Source organism: Falco biarmicus, chromosome 2 (assembly GCF_023638135.1).
Source record: "Falco biarmicus isolate bFalBia1 chromosome 2, bFalBia1.pri, whole genome shotgun sequence".
Taxonomy (NCBI): Eukaryota; Metazoa; Chordata; class Aves; order Falconiformes; family Falconidae; genus Falco; species Falco biarmicus.
Genome location: NC_079289.1, coordinates 53,866,649 through 53,884,832, shown reverse-complemented (window position 1 = coordinate 53,884,832; position 18,184 = coordinate 53,866,649). Strand labels below are relative to the sequence as shown.

The following is an 18,184-nucleotide window of genomic DNA, read 5'->3' as shown; positions in this document are numbered from 1 at the left end:
CGCGTGGCTGCACTTGTCCGAGGGAAGCTGCTGCACTTGCGCCTGGCCCGAAGGGAGGCGGGAGAGCCGGGTGGCGGGACGCGAGCGGGGGCCGGCGGGTGGGCGAGCGGCAGCACCCGGTCCCGCCGGGCCGGGCCGGGCCGCCGGTCCCACCCGTGCCTCGCCGTTCCCGCCTGGGAGCCCAGGTGGGCTGCGGGGCTCCGGCCGCCTCCCGGCGGCAGCGCCTTTCCCCTCGCGCCGTGCCCTTCCTGCAGCCACCATTACCGGCGGCCTCCCGGGGCGCGGGCGGGGGCCGCGGCAGCGCGGTGCGGCGGGAGCGCGGCGAGCAGTGCCGGGACCTGTGGGATGCTCTTTGTGGCGAAGCTGCGTAGATGGGGGGCGGGGGGGGGAACTGTGTTCAGTGACGTGTGCGAAAAGAATTACTAGGTTTTCTATGGCCCTCTCTCATCGTTGCTTTCGCCGCGGTTTTCTGGACTCGGAACAGATAGAAAAAGAGATCAAACTACTTTTTTTCCATTACATAGGTGATGCTTTTACAAAGGCTCATTTCGTATTGTAAAAGGTGAAAGTGCCTTTAGTTATGAGTGATTTATACAACGACAATACTTGCAGATGGACATTTCTACAGTTCCTTATGTTATTACAGATGGAGAAATCACTTATTCTTCCGAATAAAACAACCAGAAAAATTGTATGAATTTACCATTTCCAAAGCGCTTTGAGGTTTTGTTTGTTGTCGTACCATTCCAATGATTTCTGCAGGCAGCAGAGTGTTTGCTTTTATCAGTTACTCTAGTTACCTTCAGTACATAGCAGGAAAAGTGTGCCTGTTCCCAGTTTGGTTTGTTTTGTAGTTGTTCAGAATACATCGCTAGTTGTTCCTAAGCTTATAACTACATTTCATTAAAACTGCATCATCATCTTTTAGGTAGCTTTGCTGCGTTTGTTTGAGCCTTCAATAACTAATACACTTGAGGGTATTTTTTTCTTTTTTTTTTTTTTTTAGCATGTATATGGGATGTCAAATGTCCTGGAAGTTGACTGTTTGTGTTTTTTCATCCACATCCTCTAGTTTGGGATTTTTTTTTTCTTTTAGCTCAAATATTTACTGATATACACAAACATTTATTTTATAATACTATACTTGATAAAGGACCATTTGAACTGAAAACCTTTTTTAAAAAGTTTTTTTAAGTTTGAAAAAACTGCTTTTTAAAACTACAGTAGTACAAAATGTAGTCTTTGTATTGTATTTTAGTAATACTGAAGTTATTCTCCCATGCAGCTGATGTTCCTTTCTCACTCCTCAACCCGATTTACCACCTCTACCACCCCTTCTCTTTATTTCCCCTTTTTTTTTTCTTTCTCTGTCCTTTCATTCTGTTCTCTTGTAACTTTTGGCAAAAAGGCCAACAAAAAGTAATCAATAAGCTGCAAGTATAAGCATATTTTTGTTCTTACTGCTTTGGATGAACTCCAGGCCTTACCAAAGTTGGTGGCAATAGTCCTGCTGATTGAACAGGTAAGATTTAAATCTGTTTCTCATATCAAAAGATTCCAGATTGCTTTCGCAGAGCTGGGCAAGTATCTTGTCTCCTCAGAATCTAGATTAAGTTAAGTGATAGGGAAAGTAGCATCACTTTATACGAAACTGTGCTCTGAGCCAACAAAAGCGTGAGAAAGAATACAAGACTGATATTTTTCCTGTGACTTTATTCATGTGCAACAGAAGGGATACACTAAATTCAGGACCTAGGTGTCTGTGTTCCTCTCACCACACCTAGAAGAAACATGGCATTGATGAAGAAAATTAAATGTAGTATTTGACAGATCCAGAAGCTTCTAGGATCCAGTCTGGCTTCCACTGAAACCAGTGGAATGGTCTTCATAAAGCCCCTGGGCACATGGGTTATCCATGAGCACGCATGTGGCTGAATTTTGTGTTTCAGAGCTCTAGTGGGTTCTCCTATGGCTAACTTTCTTTGAATACTTGGGAGTAGATTCCACTAAGTGAACAGATTTCCAAAGAGGAAAACTGACACAACTATGAATTTCCTTAAAGTGGAAGTTCCTTAAGCAGTGAACACTGTTTCGTAGGTTGCAGAAAATACTCAGAAATGGAGGCCCTAAGGCCACTCTCCTTTAGCATGTGCTAACTCATCTGTTGGTCCTTTATGAGAGTGCTGCCCATCTTATTTTTCTTTACGACGGTAGCTGTACATTACATTTATCACAATATTTACCTTCACAGCACACTGTGACATGGCAATTACTATTCCCTCGTAACAGAGTAAGAATAAGGAGCAGAACAGATCTTTCTAAGCCAAGGCTGACACCTTAGCCAAGGCCAGTCTTCTCTATTTTAGTTGTTATAAAGAATATGGAATAAATCGGTATTTTTTGTACATCACTCAAGTCACATGCTACTAAGAAATCTTAGGAACTAGCTAATTTAGCAAGCTTCCCCCAAAAAGAAAAGAAAAAAAATCAGAAGTAAAAACTTCCATAAGTTTGTTAAACAAACATCATTATTTAATGAGATATGTAGTAGGGATGCCAGCTCCTTGTCCATTTGCAGTTCCTAGACTAAAGGGAGTGAGAATTATTAAAAAAAAGTTTGCAACATTCTTTTGGGTGATTTTAGGGTTGTTTGTTTCTAAAAAATAACAACTGATTAGTGACAGACCAACAGAAGGTGCTCTAGTTTGGCGTTTTACTCCCAACTTTAAAAAAAATATTTTTTAAAAAAATTGTATTATTATTTCAGAAATTTACAAACTTCATCTTTAGCAGAGGTGACGGCTTTAGTAGATTTCAGTCAGAAAGAGGAAAACAGGATGAAAAAAAACCCAAATGCCATTTTATATTTACTTATCACTGCTAATGCATGAGCCAGTTACAATTTTTTTCAAAAAAGACTTGTCTAAAAGCAAAACATTTTGGAATTAACTGATTTTTCAGAGCTAATTCTTGTTATTCCACTTAAGTTTCAAGAACGCTAAATAGAATTGACAACACAGCAAACAAAGTGGTGTAGAGAGACTTCTCTGTTTTTAGGATTAAAATACACTTTCCAGTCATACCGTTTTTTTAATCAAGCCTTTAATTCCTGCAGGTTTTATCATACACAAGTACACACAAATCATGATTTTGATTACTTATATTTAGAAGGAGGCATGTACTCTGTTGGGAGTTGAGTTATAACAAGATAGAGTCCTCAGTCACAGGCAGTTAAACAGCTATAGCTGACCATTATTTTTGGGGAGTTTGGTACTGTTGTCATTCAACCATTGATTTTATTTCCTGGTGTTTATAATGTTATCCTATCTGCAGATCTGTGTTTGCACAGACTTCGCCTATTCATTTCACTTGTAAAAATGTTTCCTTTTGTCCATCAGTTTCATTTGAGGTATAGAAATCTCTTAATTCACAGGTATATTTCAGCATCTGCAGAGATGAAGCGGCATGGAAAGAAGGAATGTTTATAACTGGAAAGTGTTAAATTTACAGCAGTGTTTCTCTTACCTCTGTCCTCTGTGGCTCAAGATTTGCGTGCTCTGAGGGTGGAGTGGCTGGGCACAGGCAGAAGGACTCTTACCCCCCACCCACCCCCTTAAACTGGCCAAAAGCATCTGCTTATGTGATTTTTAGGGATCCAGGTTTTGCTGCAAGGTGTTCTCTAGGTTTCTTGAGAATGCTGATGAGAAACTCTTACAGAAATACTCCTTCTTAGGATATTGGGCTATTCCGAAATAATTTGGAGAGATGGTACTGTTAGTGCAATCCAGACTTAGCTATAGGAAGCAAACGTGTTGCTGGGAAAAGGAGGACTGAAAATAAGCTGCTTCGTCTTAAACCACGCCGTCCTCTGTCTCACAATTTTACTTTCTCGGCTATTGAAACTCTCACACTGCTTACTGTTTCAAGCTGTTCACTGCCTTTCCTTTTCTCAGTACCTAAGTTCCCTGTGCTCTCTTAAATATTCAGTCTAGAGAGAGGTAGCATGCACTAAACAGCTGGAAAATAGGAGAAGCCACGGGATTTACTTCTGAACAAATTGAATGTAAAAACGGGGGGGGGGGGGGGGGGGGAAGCACAGTGTAAGAGTGGTCTTTAAAAAGAAGTAGTTTGAAAGTAAGAACAAGATGCTAAAGAGGAGGCTCAAAAAAAGAGGGAGGAAAAGCCTGAGAGTGATAGGGGACAGGATCTTTCCAGGATAAAATTGTGCTCTGACACTGTTTTTACAAATGTCCAATAAATCCATCCATACCGTAGACTTTCTAGGTACTGGTAGATGTAATTCTTGCCTTCTGTTCCCATTGCATCCATGCAAAAAGCATGTGCTTTTTTTTTTTCTTTTTTTTTTTTTTTTCTGCTCTGTGAACATTCAAAATGACTAAGAGCATGGTTTCAAGCCTCATGGTGCTTTATCGAGGCTAAATAAAGAACATGCCAGGAGATCTAAAACAAAATGGCTGTTGTGCCCTTTCCCAAAATCCCCTCTCCACACTTCATGGCATAGTTTTTCCACTGTTGCATACGAATGAATCCTGGTGCATTAACGCATATAATTATGTAATATACCTTCACAGGTATGTAAGAACAATACTGGAATATGTGCAGTTACAGAGACGTTATTTTGGGGGGATTCTGTTGCCTGGGTTAGCTAACCCTTATGCTTCATACAGCTACCCGTCTCTTCGATTAATTAGAGAATGAAGATGAATAACGAAGGAGTGGAAATGATGAAAACAGTATATGGAAGAACTGGGACAACACATGTACTGTAAGGATTTGGGAATATAATGAGAAATAGACTGAGGGAGAGTGAGAATTAGTGTGGAAGAGGGACTTAACTGTGTAATGAAGGTAAAATTATGAGTAGTGAAAAGAATGGGGATTTCAGAGACACTATATGTTCATGTGAGAGCATTGGCTGAATACTAAGACACAGTGGGATCTTTTGAATGTTACAATAACACCTGTAGATATTATTATAGATATTCTTCAGAAAAATATCTGTAAACTTTTTCATATTTATATTTAAGAATTTTATGCTTCTGGCTGTCCTCTGAATCTGCAGAACTGATGTTAAATTGTACTTCAGGTCCTTCTGAGATCCCTGTTCTGTTGGTGGCCTTTGACCCTGAAGTTAGTCAATGAGTAAAGCACCACATGGCACCAGGACCAAAGTAATGCCTGAGAGGAGCCAATGCTAATGTTTCTTGAAGCATTTGACAACTTTGTTGACCAAACTCTGCTGTCCAACCAGAGTCCTGAATATTAGGGTTGCACAATGGACTGAGATGACTTAACAAACATCTGTTCACAGACAACAGGCAGTATTAAATGTTATACTTCCACTCATTGCTTGCATCTCTATGGGCAATGACTGTTACACATCCAAGACATCCTTTGACAACCCCTCCTTAGGGGTGCATCTGGAAGTGCATGCCAGCCTCTGTGAGCTGCATGCTCTCCATCATGTCACTCCCTACCTTTAATTTGCACTTCTGCAGATGATTTGTCCTTCTTGTCCTCTCCATCCTCAGCTCCTGCAAAGCCCTGTGATGCAACCGTCCCTTTTTCTGAGGTAGGGAGTTGTGAGAAGGGTATAGATGAAAAGGATATACATGCAACTGTATCTCCTTATTTTAAATAATTTTAAGACCTTAGTCAAGGTAGGAACAAACTTCAGGTGTTTATTTCCTCCCCTTTTAATGTAGCTTTAGTTCAACCATCTTACTCTAGTGCAGTGAAATACAGTAATTTCATTCTTTTCAGCATCACCTGGGCATCTGGGCTAGCTGTGTGCAGACTTTCAAAAGCACTCACTCTTGTTAGTGAGAAATGTCACAGTAAATTCAAGTGGATGGCTGTTCATACATATATATCGAAGGCCACAGGTGACTCCATCCTTCATTATGGGACTGTGCTTAAAATACTATACTAAAATAAGCATATGTGTGGATGCATGTATACACCAATAAAAAATGGTAGTCACGCCATAAGCGTTCAGCTTGCCATAGTCTACTGTGGAGTATTTGGTCAAGACTGTAGATTTCTCTAGCTTTGTGTTAGTGAGACTGAAGGCTCTTGGTGACATCAGTGTGCACATAGATGAATATCCTTTTGTCAGGTCATCAACTTGTGAGAATTTAGAACTGTTACAAGCTGTGTTGAATACACTGGTTCTAGAAGAGAGGATGATAGGACCTTTCATAAGAGGAAATGCTTCTGAATTGCTTAATTCCCATTTTAGATGGCTTCAGGCACTGAACTAAAAATATTTTTATTATTCTAATGGTGATTTTCACTAGATGTTGCAAATAACAAGTTGTCTGTATGTTTCAGTTCACCTGACTTGAATTGAGGAATGCTCTGTTGCTTGGAAGGTATTCTTGACTAGCCCACACCCTCAGTAAGTGTAGAGTGACAACTTTTTGCCTAATTCTATGACTATTCCTTACCTGCTCTTTTTTCCTCCTACTCAAAGTGGTAGGGAAACCACTGAGAAGTTTAGAAATGAGATACTGAACTAGATGCTGTCACTGTGCTGACAACACACAACTTGCCATTTTGCATGTCTCCTTTTCTATGATTCACATTGCTTCAGTAGAAAAGGTAATTCAATGTCTGCCAGAGATGGAGGCTTGGACAAGAGCTATCAGGTCCGCTAACATTTGCAGTAGCAGAGTGGAGAAAAAGGAGAAAAAGTGGTTCAGTGTCAGCACCTTTGATTAATGAGTTTGACAACCATTTGTGACACATATTTTAGGCATGCAGTCTAGTTGTGCAGATAGATGCGTATGTATCGGTAGCAAATAAAGATGTATTTTCAACTACATTTAGGCAAATTTTATCACCTTTTGTCAGCAAACCCTTCTCCAGTTGTGCACATCACTGCTGTGTCTCAGTTACATTTTTGCAGTACAGTCTGCAGACAGCAGAAGCTAGTCCAGATTCTTTCATGAACGGAGATTCATCTTAACTGAATATCATATGTGTGTTCAAGAGCTGTGCCAAATTGTAGCATGCAACTTAAAATATTGAACTACAGCAAAACAAATGTCACGTTCCACAAGCTTTCAGATACTACAAGTCACTTTCGTGCCCTTTACATATGGTGTTTATTAGCAGAGTAAATTTGAAAAAAATTGAATCTAGATCTTACTGGGTTTTCAGAACAAAATAAATCCACACTTTTTAATCTCATAATTTTATCTGAAAATAGCAAAATATAGGAACAATTACAAATATGAATGTATGGAGTGAACGAAACTACAGATATAATTATAATGAACAAATGCTGTTTTGAAGGATCCAAGAAATAGTATTTGAAAATTAAAAATTCAGAAATCGCAGAAAACTTGCATGTTGAGAGGACAGATATATTTTTATTAAATGCCATAATATGCCTTAATTAAATTTAAACAAATGTAATTTATTCAAACATATTGTTAATTGTTTTGCTTTAAGAGACTCCTTGAAATTCTGTGGCAAATAATATCTTTTAAACATAGGCTTAAAATTTTTCTTTTTAGTATGTTATGCATGTCTTCCAAAATGATGAGAGAGCCTGTTGTTTTAGTGGAAGAAAGCAAAACTCTACTGCCAGGGAGTTCTCGTTACAATAGGATTGAATTTGACCAATCTATTTTACAGTGTGAAGTGTGACTGTAGAAATAGACTGCTTACTCAGTGGATCTGCTTCTTGTATATCATCCGTGTCATATCTACACTATTGATTAACAAGATCTGTTTGATATAATCCTTATTCGTTAAACCTGAAGGAAAAAAGTGTCCATGAGAGATAGTGGTATATTTTTCCCAATTTTGTTGTCATTGTCAACAGAGCTGTTAAATGAGTTTAATTTGTAAAAGCTGCTTGCTTCTTCAGGAAATAAACCAACAGCATAGTTTCATATATTTCAACAATCACAAGCCACTACTTTAAGATTAAAAATACCCTCAAACTTTTATGCAAACAATTACATTTGCTATCTTCATCCTTTTATTTAGGAAAATTTAACTATGTAAATTTCAAGTGATGATTTTTCTTAAAGAAAGCACATTTGTAAAGTTAGAAACTTGCACAGCAATGTGTTACAACTGTTAATCTTAACTGGGATATTAAAAAATGAAGCTAATAATGATGAATTGTCAGCATTACACGTGTGCATGTGAAAAGAGATATCAAGCAGCTTTGAAAATGAGTTGTTGCAGCTTCAGTTGTTTGGTCATTTTCACAATAAAAAATATGACAGTAGTGTTAAGTTCAATAAGTAGACTATGATCACTCAGAATTATTAAAATGAAAAAAGCTATAGACATTACACAGTGAAGAAATCTGGCATCTTTCTTTTTGTCATGGAATGATACACTAAAAATTAAAAATGCCCTAAATAATTTGGCTGGTGTGCCAAATAATTTGATATACTTTAACCTAACATTATGATTTAAATGGGAAAAATACAAAACAAATGCAGAGGTAAAATTAGAATTTTTGTGAAGAGAAAGAAATAAAAATATCTCATCCTTCTCTAAGAAATTATTTTAGTCCTTAACACATATAAGAGTTATGACTGTTAGATACACCTTTAAAAAATGTTTTGTAGAATTACACATTAATTCAGCTTAGTCATGTTCCTTTTGAGCAACGGTAAAGCTATTTTTAACCTTGGCTGCACCATTTCCCTACATGAGAAACAATATTATATTCTATATTTTCAGCTCTGATCAAATGCTAATTATCAAAAAATACCCTGGCCTCTTTTTTTTTTAAAAGAAAAACCAACAACCCCCCATGAATTAAAATGAACAAATCTTGCTCCACCTTGTAAGATAAGAGGTGTTCAATGAAAAAAGTTGTCAAGAAAAGTCTCAAATTATACTTCCTCTACTTATCTTCAAAATATTTTCTGATTTTATTTTATTCCATCATCTTCTCTCCTTCCAGGTGCATCACACTTTCTAGGGTTTTCCCTCAAAAGACTTTTCAGCCCTATAATTAGCCCAGGCATAATGAACGTGGAAGTACTGTTTCTGGTACACAAACTAAGTTAGTAACAGCTACTTTAGGTATTGCAGCATCATGCTGCATCATAGTACCCTGTGGACACACTTGCAAAAGTGCACTTTCTTCCAAAAGTGCTGAGCACCAGTAACTTGCAAGGTGCTAAGCACCCTGCTCCTGATTGATCATGTCGGGGTGTGAATACACTCAATGCCTCCCTGCGTGTCCAAATAAGAATTATTCAGAAATCTGAGCACAACAATTTGACCACAGCATCTTTGTTATTATGAAGTTCAGAAATTTACTTAGAATATTTATCACACAGCTGTCTTTGCACACTGATATGATCAGCATGTCTGATTGTGCCTTTCAGTCTTGGAGATTGAAAATGGTATTTTGATGTAATGTTGAAATGAAAAATACAAAAATATATTTTCACAATGCGTGTATGCATATGTTATTGATAAACTTACATTGATGACAAGAAATCTGCAGTGATAATTGTGGTTAGAAAGCAGAATTTTTCTTTAGAGACTGTCTCATTTTTCTCTGATGAATGCAGCACAGAAAATTATCCATACCTTTTATTTTTACAAAATTATTTCAGCTTTGGTCAGTTAAACCAGTCAATTTCCTCCAGTAAGTTTTTCTGGTGAGCAGACAAGCAATATTAACAGCTTAAAAGTAATCTGAACTTAAACTCTTGCATTTGTATAGGAGGAACTGGGTATATTTGGGTTTTGAAATGTACCTATGCTGCAAAAAGGTTTACTTTTTATCACAGTAAGATAGAAGCTTTTTAGGACCCCTGAACTGAGAACCTGAGGTTCAAAGTTTTGTGAATAAGAAGCATAAGCAATATGAAATAATGACAATATATACAAACAATTGGTTTTTTTGAAATTTGTAATCTAAACCATTTTAAGATACCGCTTTTCCAAAAAAGGTTGCACGCTCTATTTTTTTCCACAACCCAGTATCTAAGCAAAGTATTTAGTATAACATTGACTGTTCTCAATAGCTTTTTCTGGGCAGTAACTGTGAAACAGATTTATCAATAGAAGAAGTTTAGTAGACTTTTAACACCTTATGGTATCTAGCAACTTGATCCAACAAATGCAAGACTGAAGATAATAAATTCCTTCTGGAATGTAGAAGAGGGTGTAGTCAAACTGATATTGACAATATAAAGTGAATTACAGCCCAAGTCCTTATGCTCTATCAAACTGAGAAATCAACTTGCATAGACAACAGAAGAGAATAAGAATGTTGAAGATGTAATCACAATAATAAGGAGAACTAGACAGAACAATGGGAGAAATGTGATGCTATTTAACTATACTTTCAAAAGATACAAAGATGATCAGATAGCTCCTCTTTAGTATCTTTGTCTTTATTCTGAGTTAGAAGATCATGGTTAATGTGAGATGTGATTTCTCCCATTTCTCCCATATGTTCCTAGACCAAAAATAATTTCCCCTCTTCATATAGATTTCTCCAAATAAGGAATGAAGAAACTGTAAATTAACTTCTCATTACTACAGAACAAATGCATACTTCCAGTATGCTGATTTGGGGGGAGAGGAAGAATGAGGAGATAGCTCTTTGGAAAACTCTGTTGAAATGTGTCTTCTAGAAATTTCCCACTTAATTACAGGTTTTTGTTTTAAAAAACCAGCATTTAATTATTTGTCCTTATACAAGTGAAAGAAAAAAAAAACAACTACAAAAAAAACCCCAAACAAATACCAAAAAACCCTGCCCAAAACTTCCAACCTCAGCAGAAGCCCAATAAATTAGTTAAACTGGAATTGTATTACAATTATGAATTCTTGGTTCTGATTATAGTGTGGTAAAACAATGAGACAAGATGATCCTATCAAAAATCCCATGCTATGGGACAACCAAACTAAAACAGCAGAGGTGACCAGATAGGAAACAAAGATGAGAATGTTAGGCTAGAACTGAGCTACAGTCTGTTATAAAGAGATCGACAACAGAAAGCTAAATAGTTCCCTTGGCATGTGCTGTTATCCAGACCTGTGGATCTCAATAAATGTTCTTTGGGAATGGCAGATTCTACCTTCTCTTTCTGTTTTGATGATTTCTTCAGCACCAGTTCTACTTTAATGTACAGGAAATACAACATCTGTTACAAGTTGTAACATCTGTTGCCAGCTATCGAAGGCAAATAGAATGGGCTAGATGCATCAAATGGGCTACAATGACAGCATTTATGGGTCTCCAACACAAATATATACAAATAAAATCAACACCAAACATAGATGTATACACACACTGAAACATTAACCTCTACTGTTCTCTGAAAAGACGATGATACACGGATGGAAATTTTTCAGATGGCCATGCTGTAGCTTTATGGAAACCAAATTCCAAAGTAATCTGTTCAGGAAATTATATATGTGCATATGCATATATACATTTAAACTTAAAGACACAAGACATTATGAGAGCATTGGCTTTCAGAAGGTACTAATGGTGGGGTTTTTCCTTTCACATACAGAAATTGCTATAAATTTCTGTAAACAAAGTTTATATTCAAATAGTTAAATATATTTTTGTCTTCTTAACTCAAATGTTTTGACCTTTACAAACAGCCTATTTTTATGACATTCTGCTTTGATATTCTCCTTGAGTTCAAAACCAGCATATGCTTCCCCATTGTTTTATAATGAATCTTCTGCAGAACAAATAAGTGCTACGTTCATAGCAAGCATGGAGGTTAAAAGCAAGTTCCTGACCTTAAAAGTCAGTAAACAGAATTATCTATTTTAGTCCTTTTATTTTTGTCATCTTTCCTTACATCACCAAAAATCATCTACTGTCTCAACACCTTTAGCCCTTTTTGTTGATGCTGCTACTTTTCCTGGTGTCTTCATATTGTTTATTTTGAAATCCTTGAATTTTTTAGTATCAACAAATCTCTACTTTTCAAGGTTTTCAACGGTAAATTTTCCAATATGTATTTTCATTTCCCATATGTAAGGTTTGCTGTTCTTGTTCCTGCATCTTTTACATAATCATTTCTGGTTTACCTACTTCCTTGAAATGTATGGAAGATGTTGTATGAAATTACTTATGGCTTTTCTCTGAATTCACTGTGTTTTCAGTCCATGGTTTTGAGAATTAACTGTTCTCCAATTACAAACTGCTGCTAAGTAAAGCTGAATTTGAAATGTGTACGGTGTGCTGTCTCATTGATTTATTCCATGGCTTCCCAAATACAACAATTTTTGTAGGAGTTTTTTTTTAGGTGCCTTTTCAATCATATGATAGTTCAATTTTCATTTTAAAAAGTTCTTATCTTCCTGGATGCAGAATAAAACTTGAAGCCCTATATGCTGTAAAACTGAATGTAAATAAAAAAAGAACATTACTTCTTATTTGCATCAATGTTTTGGTTTCTTAACAATTTGGGCTTTCAGTATGATTTCAGGTTTTGACTGATGTTTCTTCATCTTTGTGAGTTTATGTCTTTTGTTTGGTATTGATGTCTCACCTCTTATAAATGATGATTTAATTGATATATGGATATGCATATCTAGCTTGATAACAGATGAAAACTTATAAACCCTGAAAATGGGAAAAACAGGAGAAGACTGCTGCTTATGATACTGGAGGCTGCCATTAAGGACTGAGCTTCCCAGACATGCTGGACGGCCTGCTTGAATAGTCTGTCCTTATACATACCTAGCTTGAAATGGATAGAGAATAAAAAAATAACTCTCAAGCACATTGTATTCCATCACGTACTGGATGCTACATATAAATACATGTAAAATGAAAAGCAAATAGCAAGATTCATATCTTCAGCTAGGAAAAGCTGAGAAACTGAAGGGATAATTTAGATGTCCAAATGCTGATCTACTATGAAAATGTATGCAGTTCCCTAAGTTGCTGTTGGATGACTCCAGGAATGCTTAGAAACATCTCCTTTTTGTATGGATAAAATAGAACACATGGCTTATGCATCAATATTAACAATACCTGAGCATCCACAAGCTGAAATAGAGAAGAATTTCTGTTTTTTATTTCACGCATGTAACTTTCTGTTTCTTTATTTGGGGGGGGGACGGACATGTGCTATTAACTGACTTTAATAAGAAAACAATTACCACTATTGCCAAAGAAGATCTATCAAATGCTTTGCTGTACCCTGAGAATATGGAGTTTGTTTATTCATAGTTACAGCTACAGAATCTAAAGGCCACATACAAGTGAAATGAGGTGAAAGAATCCATGTGGATGACAGAAGAAAAATGCTCACAAAGCATATACATAATTTCCACATTTCTTTAAACTAGAATAGAAACCTGACCATTTTACTTGTTCTAGACTATTTCTCATTTTCAAGCAGTAGCTCAACTAGAAGCTAAATAGGTGAGTGCACATCTGGCCTGTTGTTATAGATGCTTGACTGATTGCGATTTAATGATCATGAATTTGCTTTCTTTGATTTGAAATATAAGTTTAGATATGCAAGCACGAGTCCACATTTACCTTATCCAATGCAATGTGATCATTATTAAAGTACTTGGTAAAAACTGATGGCAAATCAGATTCTAGTCCATACTTAGCATTTTGCGGAATGGCACTTTCAAAGCATGTTTTGTCTTCTCTTGACATTTGTTCAACAGAAACTGAAAATAAGAGTGCTAGAGTCATCTCTACTTGTGGATAAATAAGTGGACAAATGAAATAAATTAACCCTTAAAGCTTCAGAATATGTGGGACTGCACAGCTTCAGTACACCAGGGCTTAATATCTCCAGGCTACAGCAAGGCTCAAATTCTGGAGGGGTCTTTCGTGCAGTGTTAGTGTGGTTAGTGTTGAGTTGATTATAAGTATCCATATCATGAATTATGTTAATGTTAGCTTTTGGCATGTTACATTTTAGTTGGCTACAAAAGACAACGTGGGGCCTCTCAGGGTCATGCTTCACAGAAAGGAACCTGGATGTCCAACATAAAGATCCTATCTTTACTGGCTTGGAACAAGAGATAATAAAATAGAGTTCTTGCAAGCACCATCAGAGATAAAGGTGAAGTCTAAAAATGTATCTTCATTTTGCTGCCAGACGTGCTCCTGTAGCTGAAATGCTGAAGTCTGAAAACACTGAAGTTCAGGGGAAATCATTTAGTCACCTGTCCTGTCTACCACCGCTTCAGACTGACAAACAAAGTGTCTCCACAGCTACATTGCAGAAGAATACTTACATGGATGGCACTACCTTTAACAGAAATGGTTGCAAGCGTGATTTCTATCATTCAATATGGTTGCTGGTTCCTGCCTGTTGCTAAAGCTACATTATTACACCACTAGTCAGTGGTCAGAGACTAGACAGAGTGAGAGATTTGGGTTCTTAAGTCTAGTAAGAATCTAATCCTCAGCTTTCTGGAGAGAAAAAGAAAAAAGTATAAAAAAGAAAGGAACTACCACATAAGTGAATAGTGCTGGTATGACATACCTCCATGTCTATTGTCAAAATGTTGCTTCAGTGTACAAGATAGTCTAGCTCATTCATAGGAGCATAGGTCCTTCTGATTGGCACCGAGGGAGCCTAGCTTAGTACATTCAATACCATTTCACACATTTAATAGTTAGATATGAAGACATTAAGTTTTGCCACATAAAGTTACTTTTTCAATGTGGATCTTGAATACTCAGTGAATTTTATACTGCCCATTTTTTATCCTGCTGCACAAACTGGGAAGTACTATAGTTTGGTTTTTACAGAATGATTCCTTTTGTTGCCATTAATACATCCCAAATTTTTGGTAAATTCAAGTATTTTTTCTCTTGATCTTTTTTTTTTTTCTCTTGATCTTTTGCCACCCTGTGCAGAATTTATCTTAAGTTTTCTCTATAATCTAGAGATAGGGTTTATCTCTACCTCCTAATATTCTTGTGAAGTTCATTAGCTGTATATATGCCAGATTTGTGGGTTTTTAATAAAGACTATCTGCTCATGTTCATCCTGCAAACTAGATGAGAAAAACCCAAACAAACAAAAAAACCCAAACCCCCAACCACCTGTTAAATATTTCCTGCACCAAAATATATCAAGAGTTAATGTGAAATCCAATCCATTTCCTCATCAGTCACTAAGTGAGAAACAATTCCAGTACTTAGTTACTATCAGGTGGTCAGCCAATATAAGTCAAGACCTTTGCTGGCCACAGGTGAAGTCAGCTCCAACACTGTTGCTGGGATTCACCTTATTAAATACATCTATGTAAACTGTAGGTATCTACACTTGCTCTAGACATCTAGGTTGCCTTTTTATGCAGTAAAGAAGAACAGTTTCTTCTAGAGTGAACTTTTTACATGCTGAAGTCCATAAAAAAATCCTAAAAGTGCCTTTGCCTTTCTTTTACTTATAAAGGAAGTCTACGCTGATTAGCCTAAGTTTAGGTCTTGCAGATACCTAAAACTGCATGAGACATATTTACTGCATACTGGCAAAATGTTTTGTTCTGTTTTCCACTCAAAATAGCATGTGTTCATATAGCTGCATATCAGCAACCAAGATCTAATCTAAAAAAGTAGCTTTCAGCCCTGCAAGCCACAAGTACCTTTGAACACACTTTGTTCCCAAAAGGTGAACGCTGTGTGTAGGCATTCACAATAAGTGATATATCGTGGATCTTCAAACTCCTTCCAGACACCTGTTGAACAACACTCTTTTATGACTTGGCGTATAATATACTATATTTGATCTGAACCCTGACTAAATATGATACAGCTTCCAAATTCCTTAGTGTCTACATTCCCATTTCACTCCATCTTTCTTCAGGTTTTTTGTCTCTAGAGTTTGAACCAACAGTACTGTTAGTTTGAAGCAACAGGATCATTGCTGCTACATCAGTGTACTTAATGTCTGCATATAGAAGAATTTTGAAGAGCTTCAAATTGAAGTGAGGAAACCATACAGTTTTAAAAGTTTAAAAGGGAATATTGAATCATGTCCAAGTATACCACTGCAGATTCAGTCTAGGACTATACAGACAGAATGCTTCTGTAGAAAGAATATAAAGAGGTTCAAGGTATGTTACCAGAAAGGAGTAGAGGCAGAAATAATGACCTTCTGGTGCCCTACCATTGTTAGTTTTATGATCAGTTGTGGAGAACATTGAGGTGAGCAGATCGCTCCACTTAAAGCAAGGGAATATGTAGCTTTGTAACTTGAATGATTGTGAAGATGTGGTATGACATAACTTGTTAGAAATTGTTCAGGCTGAAAAATATGGCAGCGGCTTGGAACCTCATTCTCATAAAAAGAAGGGATTTTCTTTAAAATTATTGTGGACAGCATTACACAAAATATGGCATGTTACTAACTTGCAATCTTTACATCAGATGGGGGTAGCTGTGGTACTGAGAAGCTTGTCCTTTCTCCACTTCCTTTAATTTCTTTCAGCTATGCTGTTCAGTCTAGAGAAAGAAAAATGTAGTTCAAGATTATTATGAAACTAAAGAGAAAAATAATGCTTTAATGGAAAGAACAACAATATTTATATAGAACAACAATAATATATAAATATTTAAAAGTATATGGCTATGTCCTTAGAAAACAATAAATTACAAGAAAAGTGTGATTAAATACACTCAGTATTATCTCAGGCTCCTTGAATAATGTAACAGCCTCTTGCCAGTGTAGCAGTTGCTCTGTCATTATTCTCACTCTAGCCGTTTTCTGGACAGTGATAAAATACGCTTTCTTAACTCAGTAAGAGATCCATGAATTCTGAAATTATTTGATAAAGCAAGCTTCCTTTTGCTGTCACTCTAACTTGAAATGCCTTCCTGTTACATTTTTTCCCAAGACTCATATAAGATGTCTGGAATAATTAGCCTTTCCTCCACTGGTTCTTGAAGGAGAACATTGTTTTAAGGTTGCAGATGCCACTAGAAATATAAGCTAGTTCCCTTTATAGCCAGTGATGCATGGTCTTTCAAATGGATGACTCCTGTCTTCTAAGACAGCCAGGATAACTGGCATGCAGCACCCTTAGATGTTCCTGTTTCTCTACACAGACAAGCCTGGATGACTAGTATAGGCCAGCTACAGGTTTAGACTGCTACAGTTGGACCGTGTTAATTCCATTCTCAGGAATTAGACTCCTATTTATTACACTTCCCAAACCCTTTTCCCTCCAGAAATATTTTGATTAGATAGAAGACAAAAATGAATTTCATGTGTCTTCATATTGTATTTCTGGAGAATGACAACAAAACTTTTTTGTTCCAAAGTATCTACCATTGGTATGACTGTGCCACTTGGGACTGGTTTGACATTGTGAGGAACATCAAGCCAAGGTTTGGCCGCTGGATAATCACTCCAGCAATTGCATCATGGATCTGAAGCAGAGCAACGAGAGGATGGATGACTTGACAGTGCTGCCAGCAGTCAGACATGCCAATGAGATAGGAGGCATGAAGGAAAGAATGAAATGAAGAGTGGAAGGCAAAGAGATTGAGGAGAATCACAAAAAGACCATAAAATGCTGCTTCCAGAAGACCTCTAACATGATTATGAAATGAATGGGTAAGACGTGTTCTTTTTCACAGGACATGCTTAAAGAGAGTATGCAGATAGAAAAGGGAAACCTCAGTAATACATCTGTGGTTTTGTTTCTGCATAATCAGGGACTACAAAATATGCAAGCAATATTTTGGAAAGGGAGAACTAGCAAATGAACCACAAACCAACAAACCATTAGCAATACAGACTTCATTCTATCTTTATTCAAGGCTCTGAAATAAGAGCAGATGCAGTATAATAATGCTTATAACAGCCCCTAGTTACAAGGTTTTATCCTGTACCTGATGCTTACACATAACTGACAAGAGTTTAGTGCAACTGTATACCCACTTTTCTACATGAACTGAATTTAAATGGAAGTGAAGAGAAAGGAGATTTTATTTTCTTAGTAAGTAAAAAATATTAGAGTTGAATACAAAGATAGAGGACTCAATGTACCATACAACAGTCCAAATTTGCTATGCCACCTGATTATTCATCCTGATTATAGTCTCCCGGCAGCTTGCACATGTGACTTAAAATAGCATCTCTAATGTCTCTGTAGTAACAGACCATGTCAGGAAGAAATTCATTTGGTTGGTAGTATGTAAGCGACACTTTTG

General features: G+C 36.9%; 1 long non-coding RNA gene across 1 annotated transcript in view; it reads right to left on the bottom strand.

The window, feature by feature from the left end:
* Window positions 1–1,542: 1,542 nt before the first annotated feature.
* Window positions 1,543–18,184, bottom strand: part of LOC130145116 (uncharacterized) — a 32,654-nt gene continuing 16,012 nt past the window's right edge. Inside the window, exon 4 of the long non-coding RNA XR_008820379.1 lies at window positions 1,543–16,471. This is a non-coding gene — a long non-coding RNA (uncharacterized LOC130145116). The remainder of the gene's footprint in view (window positions 16,472–18,184) is intronic.